Source organism: Aotus nancymaae, unplaced genomic scaffold, assembly GCF_030222135.1.
Source record: "Aotus nancymaae isolate 86718 unplaced genomic scaffold, 86718_ANA_hifiasm-v0.15.2.pri h1tg000250l, whole genome shotgun sequence".
NCBI lineage: Eukaryota > Metazoa > Chordata > Mammalia > Primates > Aotidae > Aotus > Aotus nancymaae.
Genome location: NW_026988665.1, coordinates 2109161 through 2123444, shown reverse-complemented (window position 1 = coordinate 2123444; position 14284 = coordinate 2109161). Strand labels below are relative to the sequence as shown.

The following is a 14284-nucleotide window of genomic DNA, read 5'->3' as shown; positions in this document are numbered from 1 at the left end:
GGTGGGAACTGAAGAGTGTTGTCCTCATTGATAGCTTCCACAGGGATGGATAGAGGCTGCTGCCACTGTTTGTCCCACTGACTGTCCTTTAGGGACCAGCAACCTAGAGCAGAAGTCAATGAGAAGACATAATGCCTCCAAAGCAGGGAATCTTTCCTTCCCCTGTGAAGTGCTGAGTCCCCTAGAGGCAGGTATGCGTTCCCTCTAGCATTTAGTCCCCACGCTGCCTGCTTGGATATATTGGTGGTTGTCACAGCTGGGGTATGCCACAGGGATGCTGCTCTGCCATGGAGGATTATCCAGTCTAGTACTCTTGGTACCAAGTTTATTTAAGATGGAGTCTTGCCCTGTTACCCAGGCTGGAATGCAGTGGCACCATCCCAGCTCATCTTAATGTCCGCCTCCTGGGTTCAAGCGATTCTCTTGCCTCAGCTTCCCTAGTAGCTGGGATTACAGGCATGCACCACCACACCCCAGTAATTTTTGTGTTTTTAGTAAAGACAGGGTTTCACCATGTTGACCAGGCTGGTCTCAAACTCCTCACCTCAGGTGATCCACCCACCTTGGCCTCCCAAAGTGCTAGGATTATAGGCGTGAGCCACTGAGTCGAGTCTCGGTGCCAAGTTTAAAAAGATCATATTGCCATGGCTTTATATCAGTTATGTATTGCTGGGTAACAAACTACCCCAAAATGAAGTGACTTAAAACAGTAACTCTTTGTCATATGGGGGTATGGGTGTGGGCAGGACTCCTCTCTGTTCGGCTGTGCTGGCCATGCTCACATAGGCATTTACAGTTGGTTGGCAGGTAGGCTTGGCTGTGCTTTCTATTGGCCTCACCCATGTGGACTTTCAGCCACCGTGCCTCTGATCTCCTCAGCCTGCCCCCCCCGCCCCCAGCAGTGTAGCTCAGGCTTCTTCCCATAGTGGCCGAATCCCAAGAGGGCAGGAGCAGAGTTTGACAGGCTACTTGAGTACATGCTTAGAAGTCCCAGTGTCACCCGTGCTGCATTCTGTTGCTTAATGCAAGTTATAAGGCCGGGCACAGGCCAGTGGTGCTGGCTCATGCCTGTAATCCCGGCACTTAGGGAGGCCGAGGTGGGAGGATGGCTTGAGGCCAGGCGTTTGTAACCATCCTGGGCAACATAGTGAGACTCTACCTCTGCAAAAAAAAAAAAAGAAAGAAAGAAAGAAAAGAAAAACAAGGCTCAGCACAGACTTGGAGAGTAGGAGATAGGTTCTGGTCCTTGATGGTGGGACCTGCAGAGACTGTGGCCATTTTTCATCCATCACAGCCTTTTCTGTACTGTGTGACCTCGAGAACTGCCTGCTTTAGGATGCCCAGTTAATAATATGATATCTGTGGGATGGAGGGAACTCTTTAGCAAATACTGAGCAAGTACTTACAAGACACTGTGCTTGGTGATGACTGAGTACTGAGAAGTTGGAACTGGTGGTTCATTCTCTGGGGAGATGGTGAACCTGAAGAAGCGAAGTTCAGGCTTATGGTAGGTCCTGCGAGCTGTTAGGTGGAGACGAGACTTGGTTCAGAGTGGTTAGGGGAGGCCTGGAGGGTGAGAAGGAGCCAGGTGGGCATGGAGCGTCTGCTTCGGGTGGGGAGCACAGTGATTGCAGAGGCCCTGCGGGAGGGACAGCAGGCTGAAGCTCAGCACACAGGAGCAAAGCTGTAGGGCAGAGGTAAGGGCAGAAGCCAGGCCTCAGCCACACAGCCTCATAGGCAGGTGCTGGAGGGCCAGTTTGCCCAGGACAGTCTTGATTTACACCAGGTCAGCGTCCTGGTGTGGATGATGCATTCTCTACAGTTTCCACACTGGAAAAGAGTTTGGATGTTTTCCTTGATGCAGTGGGAAGCTGTTGAAAGATTTTAAGCATGGAGTGACAAAAGGTGAATTTTAAAAGATTGTTAAGGCTGGGTGCGGTGACTCGTGCCTATAATCCTAACACTTAGGGAGGTTGAGGAAGGAAGACTGCTTGAGCCCAGGAGTTCAAGACCCTGTCTCTCCTTAAAAAAAAAAAAAAAAAAAAAAATGAGCTGGGTATGGTGGCATGCGCCTGTAGTTCCAGCTGCTGGAGAGGCTGAGGAGGGAGCATTGCTTGAACTCAGGAGCTGGAGTTTGTAGTGAGCTGTGATCACGCAACTGCACTCCAGCCTGGGCAACAAAGTGAGACCTGTTTTAAAAAAAGAAAGAAAAAAGATTGTTAAGGTTGCTAAATGAAGAATGTTTTGTTGGAGGCACAGATTGAACCAGAGGTCTTTTTTTTTTTTTTTTTTTTTTTTAAGAAGGAGTTTTGCTCTTTGTTGTTCAGGCTGGAGTGCAGTGGCGTGATCCCAAAGTGGGATTACACTTTGGATGTAATCCCAAAGTGCTGGGATTACAGGCATCAGTCACTGTACTCGGCTCACCACAACTGCCACCTCCTGGGTTCAACCGATTCTTCTGTCTCAGCCTCCCGAGTAGCTGGGATTACAGGCACCTGCCGCCACCCCTGGCTAATTTTTTTTTTTTTTTTTTTGGTTTTTGAGATGGAGTCTCGCTCTTGTTGCACAGGCTGGAGTGCAGTGGCACTATCTCGGTTCACAGCAACCTCCTAGGTTCAAGCGATTCTCCTGCTTCAGCCTCTCGAGTAGCTGGGATTACAGGCGTGCACCACCGTGCTCGGCTAATTTTGTATTTTTAGTAGAGAGGGGGTTTCACCATGTTGGCCAGGCTGATCTCGAACTCCTGACCCCTCAGGTGATCCGTCTTGGCCTCCCAAAGTGCTGGTTTTACAGGCATGAGCCACCACGCCCGGCTGACAGGTCATTTTAAGGAGACTGTTGATGAGAAATGGCGTAATTTGGCTGAGGATGGTGACTGAGGAAATGAGAAGAAACGGGTGGTGGTAGAGTCAGCCAGGTTGCTGATGGACTGGATGTAGGGGAGTAGGGAAAGGAAGGAAGCCAGGATGATTCCTGTGTTTGCTTTGCCCATTTAAAGGTGAGGATGTTGAGCACTGAGGGATGCGAGTCTGTTGGCTGTGCAGAGCCACGCCTTGAACATCTGAAGGTTAAAATGGGCATAGGGCAACTAAGTGCCAAGTGCTACCTAACAGCCTGTTGGCCTGGAGTCCAGTCTGGAAGTCCTAGTCTTTGTTCTTGTGATGGTTGCCGTCACCTGTGCATGGGGTGGAGGGGTTATTTTGTTGTATTTTATTTTATTTCAAGACCAGGTTTCACTGTGTTACCAGGCTGGAGTTTGGTGGCATGATCTTGGCTCATTGCAACTTTTGCCTACTGGGTTCAAGCGATTCTCCTGCCTCAGCTTCCTGAGCAGCTGGGACTGCAGGCGAGTGACCACACACAGCTAGTTTTTTGTATTTTAGTAGAAATGGGGTTTCACCATGTTGGCCAGGTTGGTCTCAATCTCCTGACCTGATCCACCCGCCTTGGCCTCCCAACGTGCTGGGATTATAGGCGTGAGTGACTGCGCTCAGCTGGGTGGAGGTTTTTTTGTTTTTTTTTTTTAATTTTTTTATTTTTGAGACTAAAGTCTCGCTCTGTTCTCCAGGCTGGAGTGCAGTGGTGTGATCTTGGCTCACAGCAACCTCCAACTCCCTGTCAAGCAATTCTCCTACCTCAGCCTCCCGAGTTGCCGAGATTACAGACATGTGCCACCACACCCAGCTAATTTTTGTATTTTTAGTAGAAACGAGGTTTCACCATGTTGACCTTGTGATTCGCCTGCCTTGGCCTCCCAAAGTGCTGGGATTACAGGCGTGAGCCACCGTGCCTGGCCTGGAGGGTTTATTAAGGGGAGAGGTGGGGTGCCCAGCTATTAGAGGTTAGATCGAGGAGACACAAAGAGGTGGGATGTTACAGTCTAGGGTTCGGTTGAGAAGTCAGGTGAACAGGGGGTGGGGAAAGAGTTCCTTAATTTTTTTTTTTTTTTTTGAGGTTCTCACCTTGGCTAGAGTGTAGTAGTGCAGTCGGGCTCACTGCAACCTCCGCCTCCTGGGTTCAAGTGATTCTCCTGCCTTAGACTCCTGAGTGGCTGAGATTACAGGTGTGTGCCACCACAGCCAGCTAATTTTGTATTATTAATAGAGATAGGTTCAGGCTGGTCTCGAACTCCTGGCCTTAAGCGATCCACCCACCTCGTCCTTACTGTTAGCCATATTGCTGGGATTACAGGTGTGAGCCACTGCACCCGGCCAAGGGTTCCTTAAATTTAAGGACCACAGGTACTAGGTGGTCAGCCCTTTTGGTGTCACGGTAGGGAGTGAAAGCGAGATTGGAGTCAATTGAAACATAGGAGATGTAAGGGGAGACCACCCATATAGATATGACTTCAAGAAGGTTGCTCTAGAGGGCACAGAGAAGAGGCTCCAGTAGTTGGAGGGTGATGTGGGGAACAGTGAAGAGTTCTGATTTTTTTTTTTTTTTTTTTGAGACGGAGTCTTGTTCTGTCACCCAGGCTGAAGTGCAGTGGTGCAGTCTTGGCTCACTACAACCTCCACCTCCTGGGTTCAAGTGATTCTCCTGCCTTAGCCTCCTGAATAGCTGGGATTACAGGCAGGCACCACCATTCCCGGCTATTTTTGTTTTTTGAGATGGAGTCTTGCTCTGTCACTCAGGCTGGAGTGTAGTGGCACAATCTCAGTTCACTGCAACCTCCGCCTCCCAGGTTCAAGCTATTATTCTGCTTCAGCCTCCTGAGTAGCTAGGATTACCAGCGCCTGCCACCACGCCCAGCTAATTTTTGTATTTTAAGTAGAGACAGGGTTTCACCATGTTAGGCAGGCTGGTTTCAAACTCCTGACTTTCTGTTCTGCCTGCCTCAGCCTCCCAAAGTGTTGGGATTACTGGTGTGAGCCACTGTGCCCGGGCGAGTTCTGTTTTTTAAACAGGGAGATTGTAAATCGTATGTTTATTTGGGTGTGTCTCAAACTTAACTGTATAAAAATCCCCCAAGGATCCTGTTAGATGAGCTTCTGACTCAGTGGAGTGAGGCCAACCTTTTTTCTAAGGAATTTGCAGGTGCTGCTGCTTGTTGCTGTTCCATGGCCACAGGGTGAGACCAAGCGTGGTTGATGTGGGTGGGAATCAGCTGGCGGAGGAAGTGGATGGCTTGGGAGTTCTCTCTAATCTATCTTTCTGCTCATGGGCCTGGCTCGTCATTGGTGCCAACTATTAGGATTAAATTAAAATGGTCACGTGACCTTTTCTGTCAGCTAATATTCATGGCTTAAACATGTGTTCTCCTCAGTTTGCAGCTCTGTCCAGTTAGCAATTTAGCTGTGACATGAAACGCATGATAGATCTTTGTTAACTCTTGTTAGGTTAAACTACAGTTTCAATTAGTATAAAATTGCTTTTCTTAAATTACTATTTTTTTTTGAGATGGAGTCTTGCTCCGTCACCCAGGCTGAAGTGCAGTGGTGCTATGCTATCTTGGCTCACTGCAACCTCCGCCTCCTGGGTTCAAGTGATTCTCCTGCCTCAGCCTCCCGAGTAGCTGAGACTACAGGCATGTGCCACCATGTTTGGCTAATTTTTGTATTTTTAGTAGAGATGGGGTTTCTCCACGTTGTCCAGGCTGGTCTCGAACTCCTGACCTCAGATGATCCACCTGCCTTGGCCTCCCAAAGTGCTGGCATGAGCCACCAAAGTGGCCTAAAATTTCATTTTATATCAGAAATGGGTTGAAGTGGCTTTTAGCAGATGATTATATCTTACTCTGATTCCAGTGATACTAACATGCATAACTGTGCATAAAGAAGTGTTTGCTAAGCTAAGAATATTAGGTTTTAGAAGAGTCAGGGTGTGATTAAGAAAGCTGAATTTGGCCGGGTGCAGTGGGTCACGCCTGTAATCCAAGTTCTTTGGGAGGCTGAGGTGGGTGGATCACGGGGTTAGGAGTTCGAGACCATTCTGACCAACAAGGTGAAACCCTGTCTCTATTAAAAAAATACAAAAATTGGGCCGGGCGTGGTGGCTCACACCTGTAATCCCAGCACTTTGGGAGGTCGAGGCGGGTGGATCACGAGGTTAAGAGATTGGGACCATCCTGGTCAACATGGTGAAACCCCATCTCTACTAAAAATACAAAAAATTAGCTGGGCATGGTGGCGCGTGCCTGTAATCCCAGCTACTCAGGAGACTGAGGCAGGAGAATTGCCTGAACCCAGGAGGCGGAGGTTGCAGTGAGCCGAGATCGCACCATTGCACTCCAGCCTGGGTAACAAGAGCGAAACTCCATCTCAAAAAAAAAAACAAAAAAAACCCACAAAAATTAGCTGGGTGTGGTGGCTCTTGCCTGTAATTCCAGCTGCTCAGGAGGCTGAGGCAGATGAATCTCTTGAACCCAGGAGGCGGAGGTTGCAGTGAGCCGAGATCGAGCCATTGTACTCCAGCCTGGGGGATAGAGGGAGACTCCATCTCAAAAAAAAAAAAAAAAAGGCAAAAGATAAAAGAAAGCTGAGTTTAATAGGGGAGGGATTTGATTTTAAACAGGACAGGCTGGTTGCAGTGGCTTATAACTATAATCCCTGTAATCTCAGCATTTCGGGAGGCTGAGTTGGGAGGATCCCTTTAAGCCAGGAATTTGAGACCAGCCTCGGCAATGTAGCAAGACCCTGTCTCTACAAAAAGTTAAAAAAAAAAATCAGCTGGGCATGGTGCCTGTGGTCCTAGCTACTGGGAGGGCTGAGGCAGAAGGAGTTTGAGGTTACAGTGATTATGATCATGCCACTGTACTCCAGTCTGGGTGCCAGAGTGAGACCTTGTCTCAAAAGAGCAAAAACATAACCCTACAAACAAAAACAAAAGATTCTCTTTGGGCTGGGCGTGATGGCTCACCTGTAATCCCAGCACTTTGGGAGGCCAAGGCAGGCAGATCACTTGAGGTCAAGAGTTCAAGACCAGCCCGGCCAACAAGGCGAAACCCCTGTCTCTACTAAAAATAGAAAAATTAGCTGAGCATGGTGATGGGCGCCTGTAATCCCAGCTACTTGGGAGGCTGAGGCAGGAAAATCACTTGAACCCATGAGTCGGAGGTTGCAGTGAGCCTAGAATGCACCACTGCACTCCAGCCTGGGCAATAGAGTGAGACACTGTCTCCGAAAGAAAAAGTATTTTTGAATCTGAAGACATAACAAAGCAGCATTACAAATTGCGTTGTACAAGCATGTTAGCATAGATAGTCCTTGATCAACTGAATACAAATAGCTCTGAAGTTTTTATACATATTGACCTATTGCAAAATCAGAGACATTCTTTCGGGGTTGGGAGGGGAGTTTGAGGGTAATTGGGTCATCTGGAACAAGAGGCAGAAAAGAGGAACCAGCTACGTGATGAATAACTGTGATAAGACAGGCTTCGGCACTGCCACCTCCTCGTTTTTTCCTGCTTACTATTTCTGTGGCTGTGATTGTTAGGATTCCTGTAGGAGGAAGCAGGAACAATAGGAAATGCTCTGCACCTGTGTTGCTGTTGCTGCACCACCTTTTCTCTCACTTCGTCCCACCCACCGTAGACACTAAGGTGGGGGCTCAGGTCCGTCCTGTAATGAAGCTCTTGGGCATGAATGGTTAGCTGAATCCCACTGTCACCTTCTAGTGAAATTCTGCTTTTAAGGTTATTATAGAAGTCAGTAATGAGTATCTGAGGTGATGAGTGGTCAGATAACAAAAGGGAGCAGTGGACTGACCAGAGCCTCTGGTCTTTGTAAATTTACTTTTCTTTTTCATGAATAACTTATTCTAGAAATTAACTTTAGAAGATTTTTTGAGTTCTTAGGCAAATAGACCAGTGCTGTTTGTTTCATGTTGTTAGGCCTAAAACTTCTTTTTTTCTTTCTTTTTTTTGAGATAGACTCACTCTCTGTCGCCTAGGCTGGAGTGCAGTGGAGCAATCTTGGCTTACTGCAATCTCTGCCTCCTGGTTTCAAGTGATTCTCCTGCCTTAGCCTCCTGAGTAGCTGGGACTACAGGCGCCCACCACCATGCCCGGCTAAATTTTTATAATTTAGTACGGGATTTCACCATGTTGGCCAGGATGGTCTCAGTCTCCTGACCTCGTGATCCACCCATCTCAGCCTCTCAAAGTGCTGGGATTACAGGTGTGAGCCACCGGACTTGGCCTAATTTTTGTACTATTAGTAGAGACGGGGTTTCACCATGTTGGCCAGACTGGTCTCAAACTCCTGACCTCAGGCAATCCACCTATCTCAGCATCCCGAAGGGCTGGGATTATATTCGTGACTAACATGGAGATTTTTTAGTGATTTTTTTTTTTTTTTTTTTTTTTTTTAGAACCAGGAGGGTCAATTTCTATGTTTATTCAAAAAAATCTTAAGTATCATTTCTATGGGACAATTGGGCTGATTTCAACACCCAAATCCATAGCCTCTGATTTTCAACATTTTGTGTGTTCATTATTTTTGTTGTTTGTTGTTTGTTTTTTTAAATATATACAATTTTATTTCTCAAATACATGTTTATTACTCATTCACAGAGGGATATGAATGCTTAAAGGAAATAGAATCGTTTAAAAAAACCTCCGAATCCCCAAATTCTGTCTGTGACATTTGACAATTTAATTATAATTTCGGTGTTTACCTATTTGAGTTTTAAATATTTGGGCTGCATGAATGTGGATGTTAATTTCTGTCCCTAAATGTGAAAAGTTTTCAGCCATTGTTTCTCTAAATACTATTTCTGTCTCTTTCTCTCCTTTCTTCTACTGAGATTTCCATAATGCACACATTGGTTTGCTTGATGATTTTCCATAAGTTCCATAGGCTCAATTCACTGTACCCCCCCCCCTTTTTTTTTCCAGACGGGTTTCACCATGTTGGTAAGGCTGGTCTTGAACTCCTAACCTTGTGATCCGCCTGCCTTGGTCTCCCAAAGTGCTGGGATTACAGGCATGAGCCACCGTGCCCGGCCTCTTTTTTTTTTTTTTTTTTTTTAGCTGATTAGCTATTGCTAGTTAGTGTTACTGTGTTTTATGTGTGGCTCAAGAAAATTCTTCCAGAGTGGTCCGGGGAAGCCGAAGTATTGGACACCCCTGGATGAATCTAAATGCCCATCAATAGGGATTGGTTAAATTAAGGCAGACTTGGAATGGCATACTGTGGAGTTGTTAAAAAGATTTAAGTTGGCCTGTCTTTATTGGCATGAAGAGATGTCCACAATACAGTAAACAGTCAGGGGGATTTCGAATATGTATAGTTTGGGAAATATGGTATCATTTGATTGATTTGTGGAAAAATTATGCACATATGTATCAAAGTCTGGAAGAAATATACATCCCTGTGGTACCTCATGGGGGTGAATGGGGGAAAGGAACATACCGTATTAAGATGGTGTTTTCAGGCCGGGCGCGGTGGCTTACGCCTGTAATCCCAGCACTTTGGGAGGATGAGGCGGGTGGATCATGAGGTCAATAGATCGAGACCATCCTGGTCAACATGGTGAAACCCTTTCTCTACTAAAAATACAAAAAATTAGCTGGGCGTGATGGTGGGGGCCTGTAATCCCAGCTACTCAGGAGGCTGAGGCAGGAAAATCACTTGAACCTGAGAGGCGGAGGTTGCAGTGAGCCAAGATCGTGTCACTTTACTTCAGCCTGGGTAAAAGAGTGAAACTCCATCTTTAAAAAAAAAAAGTTGTTATCAATTATGTGCTATCGTACTACTCGGTAGTGGGGATTCTGTACTCAAGCTTAGGTAGGTTTTCTGAATTTTTCCAACTTAAATCTTTTTTGGAATCTTACTGTATGTGATAATCTGAAATTTGAGTGTTTGCTTACTAAAAGAACTTTGGAAAGAGAATTCCTCTGTGGTGGTAGCAGAAGAGGATCTCAGAATCGGCTCTTTGAGGATGACGAGTGAGTCCTGTGGGTTTTTATGTTTACATTGTCTTACAGTTAACCGAGTGACAGCATGTGGAAGGCGGCAGAACCTAAACACTGTAGGGTTAGCCGTAGAAAGGCAGTTAGGTCTCCTAAGCAGACGTTTCAGAAAAGGGCCTTGTAGTTGCTTTGCCATGTCTGGGGTGTGTTTACCCCACTCCCAACCCCCTCCAGTGTCAGCAGCCACTGTGGGCAAGGGACAGCTTGCTTTTCTGAATTGGCCAGGTTTCCTTGGGAGATGAGGCTCTAAAATCAGTCAGATCACCTCAGCTATCGCTCAGGTTGGCTGTAAATTATTGCATAACTTACATGGTGGGGTGTTGTCACTTCTTTTCTTTTCTTTGTTTCTCTGTGGCCCTCACTGCTTCCATTTCTAGCCCGCACCACCCCACAGCTTGCCCATCTGAACCTCTGTTACTCATTTGATTGGTTGGAAAACTTCTACCACCCATTGACACACTGATGGCTGAAGAGGGGCAGTGACCAAGTTCTCAGGGACATTTGGCACTTCCTGGAGACATTTGTGGTTATCATAACTTGGGTGGTGCTACTGGCATCTGATGGACAGATGCCAGGGATGCTGTTCAGCACCCTACAGCACCCAGGATGACCCCAGTGTCCACAGTGCTGAGGGTCAGACTCACATTCAGCCTGGGGTTTGGCACTGTGCTTTTAGGTAGAAGGATGTGGCCCCAGGGGAGCTGAATGAGGGTTGGTTTTCCGTCTTGTGTGTGTATGGCAGTTATTTGTGTTGGACTTAAGCACCACTGCAGTTCAAATTCAGCCACTTTGTCTCCTCTGTGGTGTTTTCTAAGAGTCTCAAAGGGTGATGGCTACGTGTAATACCTTATACTCAAGGAGCTCTCCTTAGCGCCCTTACCTTTCTGCTGGGTTTATTGGTTCCACTTCTATAAAAATGAAGTACTGGCCAGGTGCAGTGGATCGTGCTTGGAGTCCCAATGCTTTGGGAGGTCTAGGCAGGCAGATTGCTTGAGCCCAGGAGTTGGAGACCAGCCTAGGCAACATAGGGAGACCCTGTCTCTACAAAAAATACAAAAATTAGCTGGGCATCAGAGTGCGTGCTTCTAGTCCTAGCTACTTGGGATGCTAAGGTGGGAGGGTTGCTTGAGCCCAGGAGGTCAAGTCTGTGGTGAGCCGTAATTGTGTCACTCTACTCTAGCCTGGGCAACAGAACAAGACCCTGTCTCCAAACTAAATAGAAGTACTTTCCACCACCGGGTAATAAACTTAGGAAACTGTGGCTCACTCAATGTGGGGAGAAGTTAATGGGTAGACTACTCCTCCCGTAGACTATTGTAATCATCTAATTGACCTGACAACCCTCCCAGGCCTCTGAAGAGGAGGTCCCAGGAGTTACTTAGTGGCTCTTTGTCCTCCAATTCATTGTACATGAGACTGCCAGGTTGCTCTCTTAACACACACTTTACTTATTTATTTATTTGACAAGGTTTCACTCTGTTACCCAGGCTGGAGTGTAATGGTACAATCATGGCTAACTGACTGTAGCCTTCACCTCCTGGGCTCAAGCACTCCTCCCACTTCAGACTCTTGAAGGCCATGCCACCACATCTGACTGATTTTTGAAATATTTTTTGTAGAGACAAAGTCTCACAGTGTTGCCCAGGCTGGTCCCAAACTCTTGGGCTCAAGCAGTCTTCCCTCCTTGGTCTCCCAAAGTGCTGCGATTACAGGCATGAGCCAAACAAATATAACTATATTATGAAATATGATGAAAAAAATCACATTAATTTTTCCCCTTTACCACTAAAGATTTGAATGTATATTTTTTCAGTGTTAATTTTTTTGAGAACATGGACCTGTTTTTATATAATCATAATTCAGTTGTCAAAATCAGGAAATTTCACACTGAACTCAGCTGTTTACTTTTTTTTTTTTTTTTTGAGACAGTCTTGTTGTGTCACCCAGGGTGGAGTGCAGTAGCATGATCTTGGCTCATTGCAATCTCTGCCTCCCAGGCTCAAGCAATTCTCATGCCTCAGCCTCCCAAGTAGCTGAGATTACAGGCATGTGCCACCACACCTGGCTAAGTTTTGTATTTTTAGTGGAGACAGGGATTTACCATGTTGGCCAGATTGGTCTCAAACTCCTGGCCTTGTGTGGCCTTCCAAAGTACTGAGATTGCCGGTGTGAGCCACTGCACCTGGCCCTGAGCTGTTTTCTTATCTGCATGCTATTAATTATCCTATGATGGCTTTTACAGCTGTTCCTCCAGTCCGGGGTCCAGTCAGTCCAGGATCACATGTTGCATTTAGATACCATGTCTGTTTTCCTTTCATTTGGAACAGATTTTGTCTTTTTTGCCCTTAAGTTTTTTTTTTTTTTTTTTTTTTTTTTTTTTGAGACAATCTCCCTCTGTCACCCAGGCTGGAGTCCAGTGGTGTGATCTTGGCTCACTGCAATCTCCGTCTCCTGGGTTCAAGCGATTCTTCTGCCTCAGCCTCCCAAGTAGCTGGGATTACAGGCGTGCACCACCATGCCCAGCTAATTTCTGTGTTTTTAGTGGAGGTGGAGTTTCCCCATGTTGGCCAGGCTGGTCTCGAATTCCTGCCTTCAAGTGATCTGCCCTCCTCAGCCTCCCAAAGGGCTGTGTTTACAGGTGTGAGCCACTGTGCCTGGGCTACTTTTTGTACTTTTAGTAGAGATGAGGTTTCACCATGTTGGCCAGACTGGTAAGGAACTCCTGACCTCAGGTGATCTGACCGCCTTGGCTTCCCAAAGTGCTGGGATTACAGGTGTGAGCTGCTGGGCCCCGCCTCCCTTGAGGTTTTAAAGAATACAGGCCAGTTACCCTGTAGGACAATGCTCACTTTGGGTCTGGCGGCTGCCTCATTGGGGGGATTCAGGTCTTCCATTTTGGGCTGCATACCCCAGCGATATGTCCTGGAGCTTCTCTGGTGAATGTTTCCAGTGCTGTCTCTGTTGCTTGGAAGATATAGTTTGAGCCCAACTAGAGCCTCGGCACCAACTTTAGCCACAGATTGAAGCCTCCTTCTGGGCTGCTTCCAGGTCTGGCCTGTTATATCCTTTCCTGCCCCTCGCTCCCTCCTCCCCAATCCCCAACCCTCTGAGTATATAAAGTCGGTGAGGTGCATCTGTCCTCAGGGCTGCTTGCCAATCATGCTTTCCTTGGGGGATGCCTTTCAATAAGCAGTTACTGAGTTCCTGCTGATTTTTTTTTTTTAGACAATACACAGGGTCTCACTCTGTTATTCAGGCTGGAGTGCAGAGGTAGGGTCATAACATGCTGCAGCCTTGACCACCGAGGCTCAGTGATCCTCCTACCTCAGCTACAGATGTGCACTGCCATGCCCAGTTAATTTAAAAAAATTTTGTTTTTGGTAGTGATGAGGTCTCTGTGTTGCCCAGGCTGGGCTTCAAGTCCTGGCTTCCAGCAGTCTCCCTGCCTCAGCCTCCCACTGTGTTGGGATTACAGGCCCATGAGCCACTGTGCCTGGCCCTGCTGGGTTTTGTTCTGAGACACAAAGATTAGGAAGTCAGTTTCCTTTTTTTGTTCATTTTTTTTGTGAGATGGAGTGTTACTCTGTTGACTAGGCTGGAGTGCAATGGCGGAATCTCAGCTCACTGCAACCTCCACCTCCCGGGTTCAAGCGATTCTCCTGCCTCAGCCTCCTGAGTAGCTGGATCTGCAGGCACCTGCCACCATACGCAGCTTATTTTTTGTATTTTTAGTGGAGACGGGGTTTAGCAATGTTGGTCAGGCGGGTCTTGAAGTCCTGACCTCAAGTAATCCACCCTGCTTGGCCTCCCAAAGTGTCAGTTCCCATTCTTGATGAGAGTGTAGCGTGTTATGGCCTACAACAAAGTGGAGGGTCAGAACAGTGGGTGAGGCTTTTTGGGTGGATTTAGAACTGAGCTGCAGTCTGGTCGGTTTGTGGGGACTCTGCCTCCCTCTTCTTTCCCACCTCTCTTCCCTCACACCACTTCTCCCTCCTTCCTCCTGCCTCCTTTCTCTCCCTCAGTTTGCCCTGCTCCTTCTTTCTTTCCATTTTCTTCCCTCCCCAGCCTCTGCCAGTGAGTCCCTGTTGATATCTCATCCCTGAGGCCAAGATTCGAGTCGTAATGCAGAGGTTCCCAGATCCATGGCACCTTTATGTCTCACGGTGTCCACAGAGTCCTTAGGCCACGATGCGTATCTGATACTCCCTTTATTGAATCTTTTTTAAGAGGCAGGGTCTCCCTATGTTGCCCAGGCTGGCCTCAAAGTGCTGGGATTACAGGTGTGAACCACCATGCCGGGGCCATTGATTGAATCTTTGGGTCTAAACAGCGTAACTATTTATGTCCTAGGAAGTTAGGGTAGCCCTTT

General features: G+C 47.1%; 1 protein-coding gene across 1 annotated transcript in view; it reads left to right on the top strand.

Moving 5' to 3' along the window:
* Positions 1 to 14284, top strand: part of GNB1 (G protein subunit beta 1) — a 100493-nt gene that overhangs the window by 15652 nt on the left and 70557 nt on the right. The window lies entirely within an intron of this gene.